Source organism: Bos indicus x Bos taurus, chromosome 1, assembly GCF_003369695.1.
Source record: "Bos indicus x Bos taurus breed Angus x Brahman F1 hybrid chromosome 1, Bos_hybrid_MaternalHap_v2.0, whole genome shotgun sequence".
Lineage (NCBI taxonomy): Eukaryota > Metazoa > Chordata > Mammalia > Artiodactyla > Bovidae > Bos > Bos indicus x Bos taurus.
Genome location: NC_040076.1, coordinates 135610961 through 135631280, shown reverse-complemented (window position 1 = coordinate 135631280; position 20320 = coordinate 135610961). Strand labels below are relative to the sequence as shown.

Below are 20320 nucleotides of genomic sequence, written 5' to 3'. Positions count from 1 at the left end.
TATTACCATTCAGTGACTGTACAGCCTTTATTTGGAATAGTTTTGCATAGTTCCATGTGTTCTTCAACAATGAGTGGTGAAGGTTAATTTGTTTAGGTTTGGTGGTGGAATGGCGAGTGTTCGATCATGATTTTCTTGGCACATTGCTCATGTGTTTTGTGGATTGTACCATAAAAGTGCCAGTTGTCACATAGGGATTGTGTGATCTTTGGGACTGGATTGTTACTGAATGAATGTAAAATCTAACACCAGCTGGTGGGTTTGATGTTCAGATTGACACATTTGGGATAACAGTCATTACCCACTCCAGGTCAAACCAAAGCCATTGAATTGGGAAAACTTGAAATTCATTGTGCTTATCTGTTTCTTGCTGAGGTAAATAGAGGACCTAGCTTTCCTAGGCTGAGTGCTCCTTGTTAACTTTTGCCAAGAAAATAACATGAAAAGAGATTGAGACGCAAATCACCAGTCAGCCCTTAGGATTTAGCAGTTCAGTTTATGTTGTATCCCCAATGCAAAGCACTTAATCTACAGGCAGCATTCTGACTGGGTATTTTAACTGACTCATTTTTGCTATTAAATTCTAATCACTGAAACACAGATCACGTCAGCCTGATTTCAGCCTGGTGGAGCGTCACCAAGAGTTATAGGGACTCTCTCATGTTTTTTCTCCATGTATTTTATAAAGTTTGTTGCTTTTTTTTTTAATGATAAGCTTGCTTATTAGAGAAAGGGCTTTATGGATTGAATTAGCAGTGTCATCAAGGAGTGATTAATTCTGCCTTGATGAGAGAGGAAACATTTGAAAGATAAATAGGATTACACACACACTCAAGAAGGCGAGGCAGTTTTTTATAGTAAAAAGAAACCAGAAGTGAAAAAGACCATAGTTGATTTAGAAGGCAGCAGGTTTGTTGAATTCACCTATGCTGATTATATGCCCCAAAGTTTGCATGGTATTATACGGTCATGATTATACAGTGGAGGTGATGAATAAATTCGGGGGATTAGACCTGGTAGATAGAATTCCTCAAGAACTATGGACAGAGGTTCGTAACACTGTACAGGAGGCAGTGACCAAAACCATTCCAGAGAAAAAGAAATGCAAGAAGACAAAGTGGTTGTCTAAAGAGGCTTTACAAGTGGCTGAGGAAAGAAGAGAAGCAAAAGGCAAGAGAGAAAGGCAAAGACATACACAATTGAACGCAGAGTACAGAGAATAGCAAGGAAAGATAAGAAGGCCTTCTTAAATGAACAATACCAAGAAATAGAGGAAAACAGTAGAATGGGAAAGACTAGAGATCTATTCAAGAAAATTGGAGATATCAAGGGAACATTTCGTGCAAGAATGGGCATGACAAAGAACAGAACCAATAAGAACCATACAGAAGCAGAAGAGATTAAGAAGAGGTGGCAAGAATACACAGAAGACCTATACAAAAAATGACTTAATGACCTGGATAACCATGACTTAACTTCCATGTACCTCAAATGTAAAATGGGATATGACCACCCCCTACATAAGATGGTATTCAGTGAGGTAATATGACATATAGAACACCTACAATAAATGCCTCTTTCCTTATTGGGCCATCCTGTCTGCATGAAAAGGATACAGCCTCCCTAGGAGCTCCTCTGTAACTAACATTTGCATGGGACTTTTTGGTTCACAAAAATGTTTACAGGATTTAATCCTTACAAACCTTATATGGCAAGTGGAACATTGACTATCATTGATCTCATTCTACAGAAGAGAGAGTTGACATGATCAAGGCTGCCTTTCCCAGGTCATGTCACAATTCTTTTTAAAAAAGGAACAATAGAAAGTAAGGAGCATCATCACAAACATTTAAGAATGTGACATTACTGGGGAGGCGCTGAATTCTGAAGTGACAGATTTGGTCTTTGCCTGGGTGCTATGTCCTGGAAATTTACTTCATTTTTAAGAAGACCAAGACAATCCTTTTGAGCTTATGAAAGTAAGTTTTTATATACCAATATCTGTTCAAATCAAAGTCATTTGGATACTTACTCAGAGTTAAGGAGTAATGATATTTAGTAAGTTAAGCATTTGCTCTATACACAGGAATCTGTATTTCTTAAATCATACTCTGTACTATTGGTACATCTTGCTTATTCTTGCATCCTCTGAATATACTAACTGTGCTGACCATACAAAAAGTAATCCTTTGCTCAACCCAGAGAACTGTCCACAGGGCCCTATTACTCAAATGGTGGAAGATAAAGAGAATTCCTGTAGTAGATTTGGGTTCCTAATCTGTAGCATTTAAAAGGTAAGAAGTATCAACTTTTCTGCCCTCTACCTGGACCATGGAGATTGCATCTGTCTCAGCCTCAAATTATGCACACAGACACACACACCCCAAAATCCATATTACCCAACTCTCTAGGCTCTTTGAGGCATAATGAGAAGCTGCTTGAGAACAGAGTTCATTTCTGTTGGGATGATCTGCCTCTCGCCTGATCTCTGGAACTGGGCAGAAAGCCATAAATATACTTTACAATGAGCAAAATGTCTTTTGTGTTTTTTCAGTGCTAACTAGCAATTTTTGCCAACCAGCTACCCAGTGATTTTATTTACTTCTTAATGGCATCACCGACTCGATGCACGTGAGTTTGGGTGAACTCCAGGAGTTGGTGATGGACAGGGAGGCCTGGCGTGCTGCGGTTCATGGGGTTGCAAAGAGTCAGACATGACTGAGCTACTGAACTGAACTGAATAATCACTTAACAATCGTCCCTCTAATCACTTCTTAAACTAAAAATATCCAGATAGTAATATCTTCCACAGGGAGTTAACATTCTCCATCTCTTTTCCCTTTTATCCCATAGTATACCCAGAGCCCCACCATGGTACCTACTAGGCCAGTTGCTCTAATGTGATCTGTGATCTGAAGCTCTCCTGTGCTCATTAAGAAAGAAAACAATCTGACTAAATTAACTAATGCCAAGGTATGCTTAATTGGCTAAGGAGAGTTGGGAGCTTTTCCATAACCTTCAGGGATATTTGCATTAATAAAGAAATTAATTTTACCTTCTTAAGGCAAATGCTGTCAGTGTTGTGGGTTTTTTTTTTTTTTTTTTTAATATTTGTTTATTTTTGGCTGCACTGGGTCTTTGTTGCTGTGTGAGGGCTTTCTCTAGTTGTGGTGAGTAGAGGCTACTCTCCAGTTGCAGAGCATGGGCTCTAGGGCATGTGGGCTTCAGGAGTTGTGGCTCACAGGCTTAGTTGCTCTGTGGCATGTGGACTCTTCCCTGCTAAGTCGCTTCAGTAGTGTCCGACTCTGTGCGACCCCATAGACGGCAGCCCACCAGGCTCCTCTGTCCCTGGGATTCTCCAGGCAAGAATACTGGAGTGGGTTGCCATTTTGTTCTCCAATGCATGAAAGTGAAAAGTGAAAGTGAAGTCACTCAGTCATGCCCGACTCTTAGCAACTCCATGGACTGGAGCCTACCAGGCTCCTCCATCCATGGGATTTTCCAAGCAAGAGTACTGGAGTGGGGTGCCATTGCCTTCTCCCTGGAATCTTCCCAGAGCAGGGATTGAATCCAAGTCTCCAGCATTGGCAGGTGGATTCTTAACCATTGGACCACCAGGGAAATCCTCAGTGTCATTTTAAACCATACTGAGTATAGCAGTTTAAACAGGTAAGTTTGCCAGGGCCTGTCCATTTATTTGGATCTCTTTGAGTCAGTGGTCTTGAATTTTCATATTATTTCTCTTTCTGGCTTATCCCTTGCCTCTTTGGCCAACTAAAAGCAGAAATAATCTGCTTATGCCTTATTGTCACCATCCTTCTGGATTTCCAGTACTGAATACCTGAAGTTATGCATTTGGATATCAGTTCCCACAGACTCTTAACTTGTGAATCCATTTCTCTGCATCTGCGTTGTCTCTGCTTAAAGAAGGGCTTCCTATGGTCTTACCTGAGCCCTTTTAATCATCTCCCTTCCTGCTTCCCTTATCTAAGGCCTCCTCCTTCTAATCCACTTTCACATTGCCACCAAACAGCAGCCTGTCCGCTGCTGCTGATCTTTCGATGGCTTTGCATTACCAGGAACAGCAGTTCTCATAGTGTGGTCCAGGAAGCTCTGGGGACCCCTGAGACCTTTCCAGGAAGTCTGTGAGGCTCTCCTTTTCCAACCATATTATCTTTATGAAGCCAGATTGTCTTTATATTCTTCAGCTATACTGCAACAGATTAAATGCAGAAGCTAATGTGAGAGCCAGCTCGCTGTCTTTCATAAGCCAGATCTTAAGGAGATTTACAAAAATATAAAATAATGGTACAAACCTAAACAGCGTACTAAAAAGCAGAGACATTACTTTGTCAACAAAGGTCCATCTAGTCAAGGCTATGGTTTTTCCAGTAGTCATATATGAATGTGAGAGTTGGACTATAAAGAAAGCTGAGCACAGAAGAATTGATGCTTTTGAACTGTAGTGTTGGAGAAGACTCTTGAGAGTCCCTTGGACTGCAAGGATATCCAACCAGTCCATCCTAAAGGAGATTAGTCCTGGGTGTTCATTGGAGTGACTGATGTTGAAGCTGAAACTCCAATACTTTGGCCACCTGATGCGGAAAGCTGACTCATTTTAAAAGACCCTGATGCTGGAAAAGATTGAGGGCAGCAGAAGGGGACGACAGAGAATGAGATAGTTGGATGGCATCACCAACACAATGGATATGGGTTTGGGTGAACTCCGGGAGTTGGTGATGGACAGGGAGGCCTGGAGTGCTGTGGTTCAGGGGGTCACAAAGAGTCGGACATGACTGAGCGACTGAACTAAACTGAATCCTTCTCATAATTTTTTTGTTTTAGCAAATATGGTTGTATTTTATTTAAAATGTTATATATTAACATGTACTGAGTTTATTGTTATTTTAATGGGTTAATATTTTTTGTTTCTCAGTTCTAATAGCTGGTAAAGAATCCACCTGCAATGCAGGAGACTACAGTTGAATTCCTGAGTCAGGAAGATCCCCTGGAGAAGGGATAGGCTACCCACTCTAGTATTCATGGGCTTCCCTGGTGGCTCAGATGGTAAAGAATCCAACTGCAATGCGGGAGACCTGGGTTTGACCCTTGGGTTGGGAAGATTCCCTGGAAGAGGACATGGCAACCCACTCCAGTATTCTTGCCTGGAGAATCCCTGTGAACAAAGGAGCCTGGTGGGCTACAGTCCATGGGGTCACAAAGAGTCAGACATGACTGAGCAACTAAGCACAGTACAGCACATAGTAAATATTAGTAGATATAACCCATATAAACAAAGGTTCTCTTTTAAGAGTATAAAGAGGTCATGAGACCAAAATGTTTGAGGATCACTGAGGGATTAAGCCCAAATTTCTTAGGTTAGCACTGAAGACTGGTTAATACTCTGGTCCCAGATTGCCTTCTTCTTCCACCTCATCTCTCACTGATTCTCTCCATGTACATGGGTGCATGCATGCACATGCACACATGTGTGTGCATGTGTGCACACACACACACACGTGCACACACACAGTACTCCACCCAGGGACATCCACAGTATGCTGACATTTCATCCCTCACAAAGTACAGTAACCCATCAGTATCTGAGGGGGATTGGTTCCAGGCCCCCCTGTGGATCCCACTTCCATAGGTGTTTGGGTTCCTTACAGTCAGTCTGTGCATACTTACAGTGGGGTAAGACGGTATTTATTGAAAAAAAAAAAAAAAATCTGTGTATGAACAGACCCATGCAGTTCAAACCTGTGTTTTTGGAGGATCAGCTTGTATTCACCTTTCTGTGTGCATATGCTTGTTTGCTTGTGCTTCCAGTTCTTCAATGTGGGGACTCCATTCACTCCCCTATCTCCAGTCTAATCTAGAACTTGACTCTTAATGGGGCTTGAAATGTAATTACCACATTTCTGCAAATCTAGAATGTCAAGAATGTCATTAACTGTAAAATGCACTATTACTTTAATGAACCACTGAGAAAGAATTAATGAGTCAACTGTAAAACTATCACAAGCCATCAATTATACATTACAATACAGAAGCGCATGTATGGATAAAATACAGAATTACTAGAGTAGATTGTGGCTAACTGGGCAACATGTCCCTGGGTTTCTGCCACTAAATTCTCCTTTAAGACCAAGTCTCAGCAAACCCACCTGTATTGTAGCTCCCACCCGTATTCTAGCTCCCACCCTAGGTCAGCCCCATATTGCAAAGGAATTTCCTTTGGAAGCTAGAGAAAGATCCAAGTAAGTGGGCTACCCCTAACTGACATTGATGAGCATATGCAGTCTTCATGGTTTGTTTTTCTAAGAAGTAAGAGTAAGTTTTCCTTTACGTAAAGGAGGGAGAGCTGATATAAATCATAACTGAATGATGTGGAATTAATGTCCAAACAAGTATTAACCCCAGAAATGTAGGCTCTTTTAAATGTTACAGGCAGTCATAAAGATATTGCATTAGTTATACAGTGGAAGTGAAAAATAGACTCAAGAGGTAAGAACTGATAGAGTGCCTGAAAAACTGTGGACAGAGGTTCGTGACATTGTACAGGAGGCAGTGACCAAGACCATCCCCCAAAAAAAGAATGCAAAAGGGCATAATGGTTGTCTGAGGATGCCTTACAAATATCTGAGAGAAGTGAAAGGCAAAGGAGAAAAGGAAAGAGATACCCATCTGAATGCAGAGTTCCAAGGAAGAGCAAGGAGAGATAAGAAAGCCTTCCTAAGTGATCAATGCAAAGAAATAGAGGAAAGCAATAGAATGGGAAAAACTAGAGAACTCTTCACAAAATTTAGAGATACCAAAGGAACATTTCATGCAAAGATGGGTACAATAAAGGACAGAAATGGTATGGACCTAACAGAAGCAGAAGATACTAAGAAGAGATGACAATACACAGAAGAACTATACAAAAAAGATCTTAATGACCCAGATAACCATGATGGTATGATCACTCACCTAGAGTCAGACATCCTGGAATGCGAAGTCAAGTGGGCCTTAGGAAGCATCACTGTGAACAAAGCTAGTGGAGGTAATGGAATTTCAGATGACCTGTTTCAAATCCTGAAAGATGATGCGGTGAAAGTGCTGCACTCAATATGCCAGCAAATTTGGAAAACTCAGCAGTGACCACAGGACTGGAAAAGGTCAGTTTTCATTCTAATCCCAAAGAAAGACAATGCCAAAAAATGTTCAAACTACCAGACAAATGCACTCATCTCACAGGCTATCAAAGTAATGCTCAAAATTCTCCAAGCCAGTCTTCAACAGTACATGAATCAAGAACTTCCTGGTGTTAAAGCTGGATTTAGAAAAGTCAGAGGTACCAGACATCAAATTGTCAACACTGGATTACAGAAAAAGCAAGAGAGTTCCAGAAAAATAGCTGCTTCTGCTTTATTAACTACACCACAGCCTTTGACTGCATGGATCACAACAAACTGTGGAAAATTCTTTAAGAGATGGGAATATCAGACCACCTTACCTGCCTCCTGAGAAATCTGTATGCAGGTCAAGAAGCAACAGTTAGAACTGGACATGGAACAACAGACTGGTTCCAAATTGGGAAAGGAGTATGTCAAGGCTGTATATTGTCACCCTGCTTATTTAACTTATATGTAGAGTACATCATATGAAATACCAGCCTGGATGAAGCACAAGCTGGAATCAAGATTGCCGGGAGAAATATCAATAAACTCAGATATGCAGACGACACCACCCTTATGGCAGAAAATGAAGAGGAACTAAAGAACTTCTTGATGAAAGTGAAATAAGAGAGTGAAAAAATTGGCTTAAAACTCAACATTCAAAAAACAAAGATTATGACATCTGGTCCCATCACTTCATGGCAAATAGATGGGGAAACAGTGACAGACATTATTTTGTGGGGCTCCAAAATCACTGTAGATGGTGACTGCAGCCATGAAATTAAAAGATGCTTGCTCCTTGGAAGAAAAGTCATGACCAACCTAGGCAGGATTTTAAAAAGCAGAGACATTACTTTGCCAACAAAGGTCTGTCTAGTCAAAGCTATGGTTTTTCCAGTAGTCATGTATGGATATGAGAGTTGGACCATAATGAAAGCTGAGCACCAAAGAATTGATGCTTTTGAACTGTGGTGTTGGAGAAAACTCTTGAGAGTTCCTTGGATTTCAAGGAGATCTAACTGGTCAATCCTAAAGGAAATCAACCCAGAATATTCATTGGAAGCACTGATGCTGAAGCTCCAATACTTTGACTACCTGATGGGAAGACATTAGTCCCTGGAAAAGACCCTGATGCTGGGAAATATTGAAGTGGGGAGTAGAAGGGGATGACAGAGGATGAAATGGTTGGATGGCATCACCAACTCGATGGACATGAGTTTGAACAGGCTCCAGGAGGTGGTGATGGACAGGGAATCCTGGCGTGCTGCAGTCCATAGGGTCGCAAAGAGTCAGATATGACTGAGCGGCTGAACTGAACTGAACTTGCCTCAGAAATGAAGAGTTTTCACTTCTTCCACCCACCAATGAAGGTGCTTCCCTTTCTCACTGGAGGTGCCTGACTATACCATCCATGGAGGATAACATGTGCCAGCCACAGTTAAGGACTCAGGTTGTGGATTAAGACTGCATGCGTGCTTGCTAAATTGCTTCAGTCTATAGCCCACCAGGCTCCTCTCTCCATGGGATTCTTTTGGCAAGAATGCTGGAGTGGGTTGCCATGCCCTCCTCCAGGAAATCTTCGTGACCCAGGGATTGAACTGGTGTCTCTTATGTCTTCTGCATTGGCAGGCAAGTTCTTTACCACTAACGCCACTTGGGAAGCCCCAGGTTAAGACTACTTGGGCTCAAATCCTGGTTTGCTACAAATTATTATCCAAATGATTTTTTCCTCTTTAGGTACCAAATCTGCCAGTTAAGCATGCCTCCAAATAGCTGTTGGAGCATCTGCCCTCCACCCCTTGCAGATCTATCACCCCAGAGGCCATGAAAGTAAAAAAGCAAAGTGCTACCACCAGTAGCTATAATAATGGTAGTGACACAATCTGTTCTCCAGTAAGCATTATAGAAATTGGAGGTGTCCATTTCATCAGCACCACAATTCAGTATTTCAGACTGGATTATTCCAATTGGCTTTCGTTGCTGGTTCTCAAACCTAGATATACATTAGAATCACCTGGAGGACTTTTAGTAAATCTCCTTGCCCAGACCCCACACCAGATCAATTAGAATCTTTGGGAGACAGGGTGGAGAGTATGGGGCCTGGGTATCCAGTGATTCTAAAATGCCACAGGGTTGAGAATCACTGGCTTAGAGCAGTGATAACCATGCAACAGAATTACCTGGAAAGCTTATTTAAATACAGATTGCTGGGCACCACCCCTGGAATTTCTGACTCAATATATGGGGATAGTAATTTGCACTGCTAAATTTTCTCTGATGCTGAAGAAGCTTTGGTCCAGGGACCACACTTTGAAAATCACTGTCTTAGACAAAAGAAGTGCTGTCTCCTGGAGCCAAAGATGCTTTCAGTTTCCCTGCATCACTTGAGCAGGGTGAAGTGGTGAAATGAATCTTGGAGCAGAACCAGGGTCAGTTAGGAAAGAAGAGGAAGAAAGTTAGAAAGGAAGGAAGAGGAGGAAAACCAGAAGAATCACAGTGTTGTAAGGTTAGGAACTGTTAGAAGTTGAGGTTTCAGTTACTCCTCGGGATACACTGGAAATTAGTTTTCACTCTGTTTTAAAAAAGGTCACCAGGAATGGATTAGCTGAGCTTATGTTGTTGTTGTTCAGTTCTCAGTCATGTCTGACTCTTTGTGACCCTATGGACTGCAGCACCCAGGCCTCCCTGTCCTTCACCATCTCCTGGAGTTTACTCAAACTCATGACCATTGAGTCGGTGATGCCATCCAACGACCTCTTCCTCTGTCATCCCCTTCTCCTCCTGCCTTCAGTCTTTCCCAGCATCAGGGTCATTTCCAATGAGTCTGCTCTTCGCATCAGGTGGCCAAAGTATTGGAGCTTCAGCTAAGGTTATAAACAAAGACAAAACAGAAAAATGGCCTTCAACTCTGGCTGTTCACTGCATCAGGCCCACTTTAGAACTTGATTTTATAAGACTATTTCTTCATTTCATGCTGTATAATTCTTTTGCAAATCAGGAAATTGAGGCTGAAATTTTTTTATTATGAAAAAAATTTTTCTAATGTTTTCTACGAAGAACAGATCTCCTTGATTCTTTGAAGGTTAATTCATTTACACAGAAAAATTGAGGATATAACACTTTGGAGTCCAACATTAACCCAGGAAGCTTGTGCATACTGGGCCTTTAAAGGTGTCATGTTGATTTAATGTCTTTTATATTTTAGACTGTGGTTTTTTTTTTAATTTGCCTAAATCAACAATTCTCTTATGCAGATTAAACAAACCTTAGTAGACATTCTCATTGTAAGCAATGCCGGTAAAGACTGAGGAACAAAATATTTTAAAGAAACTCAATTTTATGACTTTAGAGTGTAAGGCAATGGTACTCCACTCCAGTACTCTTGCCTGGAAACTCCCATGGACAGAGGAGCCTGGTGGGCTGCAGTCCATGCGGTCGTGAAGAGTCGGACACGACTGAGCGACTTCACTTTCACTTTTCACTTTCACGCATTGGAGAAGGAAATGGCAACCCACTCCAGTGTTCTTGCCTGGAGAATCCCAGAGACGAGGGAGCCTGGTGGGCTGCCGTCTATGGGGTCACACAGAGTTGGCCACGACTGAAACGACTTGGCAGCAGCAGCAGCAGCAGCCATTACACACACAGCAGAAGCATAGGTGAGGGAAGTCATGCTCACACCTAGAGCTGTTGACTTAGGTAAATTTAAATGTTAACTCTTAATGAATTTTAATGAACCATCTAGAAAATTCAATTTCTATATCAAAATTCTATATGAATTTTCAATATGAAAGTACTTTTGCTGAAACATACAGTGGGAGAGAGCATAGAATTTGGATTTGAAGGATGTACTTTGTGCTCTCATGTCTTCTCTTAGCAGTTTTGTCATTTTGCACAGAGCACTTACCTGCCCAGAGCTGCCTCATTTTCCTTAACTATAGGATACAAATGATGAGTCTATCCCCTTGAGGATTGCTGTGAGAGTTAAATGATCAGGGGATAAAAACATTTCATAAGTTGTAAAATGCCTTCTAAACATGGGTTGTTCTTTGACTATTGTCCTTAAATAACTTAGGGCCTCCCTTGTGGCTCAGGTGGTAAGCAATTCAGGAGACCTGGGTTTGATCCCTGGGTTGGGAAGATCCCCTGGAGAAGGAAAAGGCTACCCACTCCAGTATTCTGGCCTGGAGAATTCCATGGACTATATAGGCTATAAGGTTGCAAAGAGTCAGACATGACTGACCAACTTTCACTTTTCACTTTAAATAACTTAAGCATTTCTTTTGTTGTTAAATTGTGCTATTGTTTAGTAAATCTCATTTAAAAATTTTAAAAGGGAAATGTGAGAGACAGTCCAGTATGTCCCTACCCAGCTTCCAATTCAGTAGAACACTCATTCATGCACATGAAACTCAAGGGAGCTATTCTAACAGGGCGTTTTCTGGCTTATCGGGATCTGATAAAATTCTGGAAAATTGTTCTAAATGAGAGAGGTTGGAGAAGAATTTTTTTAATGAATAAAAGGAATTTTTCCTCAGCAGATTCATACTGACTTGTAATAAATCTTCCCTGGAAGTTTTCTAGATGGTTCAATCATTTTCTTTACAAATGTGAGGGACACTGGAGGTTGTCCAGCTAGAATCCAAGAAGCTTCCCAGACCTAAGCCACGTTGCCTTTGCCAGCTCTCCTTCTTAATCTCCCTCCTGTTCACCCATTTCCCTTCCTTTCCTTTGGGTTATCTTGCTCACCAGGTTCTCTGTTCTCTTTGATTTTCCCCTTTAGAAGTTTCTGAAACTTTCTCCTGCAAGGCATAAGTCGTTTATCTGTTGCAGGTGTTCTGACAGCCCCTCAAAAGTGGATTTCTTGCCTTTGTCCTGGCTGTACCAGCATTCACTTAGGGTATCAGGGTGCCCTGTGAGCTGTGGCCAGTCGTATTACTCATCCCCCTGTCTATGCATCTTCATCGGTTTCCTCTACAAAAAGCTCCCTATGGCTGCCATATGGCATTAGCACAAACTTGGTGGCTTAAAACAGCAGAACTTTTTTTTTCTCACAGTTATGGGGGCCAGAAGTCTGAATTCAGGGTGTCAACAGAGCTGCACTCCCTGCAAAGCCTCCAAGAGAGAATCCTTCCTTGACTCTTCCATTCTGGTGGCTCCAAGATGTTCCTTGGTTTGTGGCTGCATCACTCTAGGTTCTGCCTTTGTCTTCACATGGCCTTCCCTCTTATCCCTGTGTCTCTCCTCTGTGTGTCTCTTATAAGGACATTTGTCAATGGATTAGGGCCTACTGGATAATCAAGCATGATCTCAAGATCCTTGATTACACCTGCAGAACTATTTTTTCCAAATAAGGTCTCATTAACAGGTTTCCAGGATGACTGCAGTCCATGGGATTGCAAAGAGTCAGATAAGACTAAGTGACTAACACTTTCAACAGGTTTCTAGGTTAGGACATATATAGGCCTTTTGAGGGACCACATCTCAACCAATCAGAGAATGATCTTGCTGTACTTCATAGAGTTGGTAATACAAGTATATCAAGCACTTAGCACAGTGCCGAATGGGTGCTCAGGCCGTGGTGAGTGTGGGTGGAGAAGTAGGGTGTAAGGAAATGGAACCAGTGTGCTTATGAGTTTATACAGCTTTCTGAAGAAGTTTTACCACAAAGTGAGGGCAGGAGAGCACCAAGTGCTTAAAAAAACAAAACAGTGAACCCAACCCACCTGGTGTAAAAGTTCCCAGGAAAGATTTGCAGAGACTGAGTGCTGTAGGGCTATGAGCTTCAGGGACGGGAGTTGCACACAGGCTGAGCCTCTAGGCAGGAACGGCTCTAGCCGAGATTGCCAGGCCCATGTGTAGTTGGTGCACAGGCTGCGTCTCCTGACCTTGCCAGGGACTGCAGTGCTGGGTGTTTGATGAGAAGAGACAAGAATTAGATTCCCTTGAACTGTGATGAGTGAGTCTGGTTAACACTGAGCATAAGGGCTTTAAAGATTTCCTTGGGATATTCTCTCAGACAACTGTCTCCCACAGGGCAGAGCCCAGGCTCTGTGCTGGCAGCTGCAGGGTCTGCTAATTATAACATGGCTTGGGAGAGAGCCTGAAACCCTCTGAGATGAAAGGATGCTACAGTTTACTTTGAAATTCCTTGGTTAGGTGAAGAAATGAGAGTGTAACCACTTTCCCCCAAAGCCAGAGTCCAAATGTCACCTGGATGGGGGACCAAGTATTGTGCCCCAAGTCCCTGCTGGGTCATGCCCCAGCACCCAGGGTTGCAGAGGAAGGTGCATAGGAAGGTGATAGGTGGAGACGGTTGGAAGCTCTCAGTCAGGGCATTTAAAGAGGGGTGGTGATTATTAAGACTCCAGCTCAGGCCTGGAGGCCACTAGGAGGTTGGAGGAGTGCCAGCCTGCAAGAAACCTGAGTGGCTGGGCAACTTCTTTGTCTAAACACAGGGGGTCTCATCTAAGTACTTGGAGCAGAGCCAAAAATGTTGAGTCATAATTATTTCCACCATTATTACCACCCCTTCCCCTACTTATCCCATTTCTCTGGATTTAAAAGTGAAACCTCATCTCTCTTTTATCTCTGGGACCTGTTCTCATTCTCATACACTGTGTTACAAGTCCAAGCTATTACATCTCTGCCCTTTCCCCTATGAGTCCCCTTCCTAAGTCTCCTTCTTTGAGAGCCTGTCTGGAGTCCCAGCTGAGCACCAGAGGTGACTGGAGAAGGACTGGTGATGAAAGTATCTGTGGTTAGAGATGTAATTGAAATCCCTCCGGATGTGGCCCTGTGAGTGTCTCCTGTGTATTATTAACTTGGGATGATAAATGAGGAGGCAAGGTGTTTTCATCTTTCCCTGAAGATGTGACTCTTACAGATGTGGTCTCCTTGGGAGTTCTTCCTCATAGGTGGAACTTCAGCACGTCATTGCCAGTCTGGGAATCCAGATTTCCCCAATCAATGGGTACTTCAAAAATAAAAAGTTCCAAAACTTAGGAATTATTTATAAACTTCTGAGGGATTTATAGTATAATTATTAAGGAAGGAAGGCAGTCTTTATACAGGACACCTAATTGTTCTTGTGAGAAAAACATTCTTGTGTGTACAGCAGGGAATTGAGAGATTTACCTTCTGATGTTACATGAGAATAGACTTTATATCAAATAAATTTCATTTTCTTAAAAAAAAAAAGGAAAGAGGAGAGGAAGAGAAAGAGGAGGCATCAAATAAGCAGTTGCTAAATCTTGAAAGTGATTAATGGTCAGGATTTTTCCACTTGCTTCCTCTTTCTTTCATTTTCCATGACAGGATTTTATTCCCTGGAATACATGGAAGAGTCAGATAGTTTCAGAGCTGAATGGAAGATCCTTTAGTAATTGCCACTCTGTCTAACAGATGAAGAAACTGATTCCATCCTGAAAGGATAAGTGGATTTGAGGCCAGAGGCGCAAACATGGGTCCCCAGAGCCAGGTGCAGGGCTCCCTGCAGGCTCTCCGTCCACCACCCTCCACCCTCCATCTTCCCTTCGGCTCCAGTCTCACTGCTTTTCTCTTCCTTTCTTAAGTATTCCAACAACCTGGCGTGCCTGGCTCCCTGCTGCTCAGGATTGGCCCCCTGACCTCAGCCCAGCAACTTCCTCCGCACCCAGACTCTGTCCATGACATTACCTTGGTATAAGTTCTGCTAGCACACAGAGCTGTCTGACATTTTTCTTTGCCCTTTTTTCTGCACTGCCTTCATCTCCTCTTGGAATGTCAGCTGTGAGCCAACATACTATATTCCCAGCATTGAACAGCACCTGGCTCATGGAAATCCCCCAACAAAAGAATGGATGAAGAAGTTGTGGTATATACACAAAATGGAATATTACTCAGCCATAAAAAGGAACATGTTTGAGTCAGTTCTAATGAGGTGGATGAACCTGGAACCTATTATACAGAGTGAAGTGAGTCAGAAAGAGAAAGATAAATACCGTATTCTAACACATATATACGGAATCTAGAAAAAATGGTACTGAAGAATTTATTTACAGGGCAACAAAGGAGAATCAGACATAGAGAATAGACTTATGGACATGGGGAGAGGGGAGGACAGGGTGAGATGTATGGAAAGAATGACATGGAAACTTACATTACCATATCTAAAATAGATAGCCCACAGGAATTTGCCGTATGGCTCAGGAAACTCAAACAGGGCCTCTGTATCAACCTAGAGGGGTGGGATGGGGGGGAGATGGGAGGGAGTTTCAAAAGGGAGGGAATGTATGTATACCTATGGCTGATTCATGTTGAGGTTTGACAGAAAGTAGCAAAATTCTGTAAAGCAGTTATCCTTAAATAGAAAAATTTTTTAAAAAGCAACATTAAAATAGAATGAAGCAGACAGAGGACAAATGGGCAGGTTTTTTGGGTGGTTCACATTGTCAGAAAGGGGTATAGAAAGGGGTGAAATTATGGTCTAGATCATCACTGTCTGATAGACATAAAGAATGCAAGTCCCAATTTAATATTTTCCAATAGCCATATTAGAAAAAATGGGCAGAAATAGGTGAAATTAATTTCAGTAATAGAGTGATATTTTATTTAATATAATATATTTAAAATATTCTTGTTTTAACATGTAATCAATATTTTAAAAATTATTAGTGACATATTTTGCCTCTTTCTTTCATACCAGCTCTTTGAAATCCCATATATAATTTGCACTTATACCACATCTCAATTTGGACATTGAATTTTTATCAGAAATACTTGACTGGCACCTAGATTTCATAAAACATATAGGTGAAGAATTAGATTCACATAAAATTTTTTCTAGCACTTGAATTTGATATCAGTTTTTAAGTTTAGTTAAAAATGAATAAAATTTTAAAACTCAGTTCCTTAGCCACTAGCAGCATTTCAAGTGCTAGGTGCCACCTGTGGCTGCACAGGGATTTATTACTGACACCTCAGTATTGGTTTTGACGTTCCTCTGCCCTTCCTGTCCTCCATCCGCCCCGTGGTACAGAGCCCGGTGGGCAGGACACACTGAGGCAGAACACCAGGGCCTTGGCCATGATAGATGACTGTGCCTCTAGCCCACCCGTCTCTGGGCATCATGTTAAGAGGTAGTAGTTGGCAAATCCCTTTAAGTAAAGTGGTTTTGAGTTGTTTTAGAGGAAGGGCAAGATCAGGGATTCTCACACTGCCTACACAGACTGTATAGTCCAGCGATGAATCAAAGCTCACATTGGAGCCTCTCTTGCAGTGGTGGCTTCAGGCTCAGGGCTTAGAAAACACAGAGAGCATCACGCAGAGCAGAGGCCCTGACTTTGGAGCAACCTGCTTGCATGGCTCTGACTGGGTGAGCCACAGAGGCATTGAGAGTTTCTGTCCAGGAAGGCTTCTTCCTCAGATCCTCTGCAGGTCCTGAACATCCCTCTCGCAAAGCATGTTTTGAGATCCGCAGCCCCTCTGTGTACGTCTCATCCTGACCTCTGCTGTAGTCGGGCCGGGCAGTACTGTGTCTCCCTCGGTCCCTGAGGAGCTTAATGATGCAGGGGCAGACGTGCTGTTTCTCACAGCTTTCTTACACTTGCCTGGGAGGCCTGGCTCTCATGCCATGAGCTGACTCCACCAGCAGTCCCAAAGGAAACTTTCATGTTGCATGCATCCCTTGGGAGAACAAGTGTGAGTGTTGTAATGTGAAACATCAGATGTCATAGGCTTCTGTCATAGATCTAACTTAATTACCAAGTCCTCTAAGAGTATTAGCAGAGTAACTCTAATTGAAATACACAGAACACAGATGCCCAGATAGGCAAGGGGCCTGATGAGTAGACAAAGACTAAAGTTTGTCTTGTGGAAAACTATCTCACAGAAATTCTTAAGTCATAAACAATTTGCAGGTAGAGCTCTTCACAAATGAATGAGCTACCAAGAATGGAATTTTTATTAGACATCCCTACTTTAACCCCCTCTCTACAACCTATAGGTGGATCATTTGATATCCTCCTATTTTCATTATGTTTCAATTCACTTTCATAAAGGACCAGGCATTGTGCTAGGCACTAGGAATGGAAACATGTACACACTTCCTTCCATGAGCTCCAGGCTAGTGGAGAGAGAGGCTTCAAAAGAGAATGAGAGTACAAACATGGGTTCATCATGATCAGACAGAGCGCCAGCTGCATGTATGGTTCTGGGAAAAATTCTGTGAATACAGAGATATATAAGACATAATCTACTATCCAGAAGCTTATAGTGTAATCAAGAAGACAAGTATGGATGATAAAAAGAAAATAGTGCATTTTAGAATATGATAAGAAGCCACAGGTCAAGCCATGTTCTTAAGTCCAGCTTAATAGTAATGAAGATGACATTTTGATTCAATTTCTGAGTCCTTGCTGTGTGTTTTAGTGGCTCCAGACTTGGAGCAAGGCAGTGATTAGTCCCTGAGACCAGCACTACAACCAAAGGAGACTAATGAAAACCAGCCATTTGTGCTTCACAAAGTGTTTTCTCATCTGATGTGCCTTTCATCATCCTGACAACCCTGTTGATGGGCATGATTTTTATCACATTACCACAGAAAAAAATGGAAACCCAAAGAAGCTAAGTGTTGTAGTTAAGATCCTACAAGGTCCTACAACTTGGACCCAGGTCTTTTCTTGCTCCGAGTCCTGTATCTTAGCCACAGTCTCTCATACTTTATCTAAACCACAGTCATTGTACTAGGAATACTGTACAACTCACTGAGGACAGTTGTGCCATCTGATCGTGTGTTTTCTTCTTGGAGTTTTTCAACTTGAGTCAATGAACTCCTCCAGCCTTTCCCGTGCAATATGCCTCATTTTGTTTTAGCACATTTGGTAGTTGGTCTTTTTGTCATCCATCCTCTGCCCCTAGTCTGTTTAAAGAAATAAAGTAAACAGTAGCAGGGTAAAGATACTGGCTCCCAGATATTGGCTAGATTATATTTGGGAAAATAAGTGTTGTAACCCATCAAGGCAGTGGGCCATTCCTTTTATAAGCCAATGAATCTGGAGTTCACTTAGCCTCATTATTTCTTAGTTAGCAAACTCTGCGTGTGCCATCCTTATGGCTATATTTTTAGAAGTCTTAGATTATTATAACAACTGAGAAAAAGGATGGGAAAAGAAATCTGGCTCCCAATATACATTCACTTAATTGTTTCTTGAATTAGATGTGTCTTCATCCAGCCCTCAAAGGATACTGTGCCCTTCCTTGTGTAGTTGCTGATGGGGCTGCCAGAGGATGAGAGGTATTTCACGGTGCTGCAGGTCTTCCTCCTCATCATCCAGTTGTTTATTCTGGGTACCAGCTGGACCTGGGAGGATCGAGGTGAAAATGTCATATAGGAAGAGTGCATTACAGTGACATGACATCTCCCGTGTGGTGCCAAGTGAAACATTAACAATTTGTGTTGAGTCTGATATTCTAGTCATGGCACTTAAGCCTCATTCAAGCTGATGTGACAAGAGGAAGAGACTGTAAGGGGACAGCCCCATTGTGCACTGAAGAATGACAAGGGACTCAAGAAGTAAATAAATGTGTCAAGCTATTGGGCTGCACTGGGCTTCCCCCGTGGCTCAGTGGTAAAGAATCAGGCAGCAGTGCAGGAGCTGCAGTAGACATGGATTCCATCCTTGGGTCAGGAAGATCACCTGGAGGAAGGCATAGCAACCCACTCTAGTTTTCTTGGCCTGGGATCTCTGGGTGTTCCTGAACTCCACAGCTGAGCTCTCGTGGCCTGTCCAGGGTAAGGCCAGATATGACATGTCCATGTTGTCAACAGCAACACTGTCTGTAGCTGCTTGGCTTTTTCCAGCTCCACCTCCTGTTGGGTCTTGGCTCTTCTTTCATATCCTCATTAGTTCATTGCTGAGAGGCTACTGTGCATCACCACCAAGCCCATCCAACACAGATCTTTTTCCTTCAACATTTATATATTTCAAGAGAAAAAATACAACATATGGTTGCGGGACCAGTGAAATAATTGTTCTGACTTTTGTTTCCCAAGAGGAAGGATGATACAGTCCAGTGAGGAGAAGGCAGATGATAAAATATTGTGAAGAAGCTTAGAATCCCAAAATAATAAAGAATGAAGAAATGCAGAGAGCAGAGGACAAGGAATTAGAAAAGCAGTCATAGTTGAGTCCAGAGTTATTATGAAGATATGAGGAAATGAGTTCACGCTAGGAAAAGAGATGAGAAAGAAGAAGAAAAATAGGAGACAGAAAATTAGAATTGAGAGAATGGAGAAATTTTTTTAAGCAACCCCTAATCCTGCAGTTACAATAATGATGTGGACAGTTTAAAGTCATTATATTTTATTTGCTATTTAATACAATTTTCATAGTAGAGTAAAAGTTCCCCAAAGCCCAGCAATGCTACTGTGAAAATCTCATTAATTTGCAAATATCTTGCAAAATTCTATTGTTTAGTTATTAGGCCTGTCTACTTACTAACTGCGCAAGTGAACTGTTAGGGTGAATTTCAAGTTTTGAGGTAGTGAGTGTATCAAAAGCCAAAGAAGCTCTAAGAAATGGAAGAAGAAAATAAAAAGCCTAAAGTGAATCAAGTGGGCACCAGACTGCTGATTGAATAACAAAGTGCATTATATTTGTTGAGTCCAAAAGTCAAAACACTATGTATCTGCTCATTTTCCTAAATTATTTATATCAATAAAACATAATCAACAAAACAGCCAGATGTTAGTGATGAGTTTTCAGGTTCTTTGGAGACGCCTACAGTAGTGACATCAACTATAGATGCTTAATCATTACCATGGCTACCTAGATGCCACTAAAATAACCCTGATCATCTTTATTCTACAACTGATGACATTTCAGAAGTGTGTTTATCTGACCAGGAACACAGTTACAGGAAGCACCATCATTTTAAATTAATTTTGTAGTGATTGATTTTCTTCACATTAAGGAATAACGATTTTAAAGATTTTTTTAATGAATTAATTTAATTGGAGGATTAAATTAATTTACAACATTGTCGTGGTTTTTGCCATACACTGACATGAATCAGCCATGGGTGTACATGTGTCCCCCATCTCGAACTCCCTTACCACCTCCCTCCCCACCCCATCCCTCTGAGTTGTCCCAGTGCACTGGCTTTGAGTGCCCTGATTCATG

General features: G+C 41.9%; 1 protein-coding gene across 7 annotated transcripts in view; it reads left to right on the top strand.

Annotated features, from left to right (window-relative positions):
- Positions 1–20320, top strand: part of TMEM108 (transmembrane protein 108) — a 404994-nt gene that overhangs the window by 231358 nt on the left and 153316 nt on the right. The gene's annotated exons all lie outside the window — the stretch shown is intronic.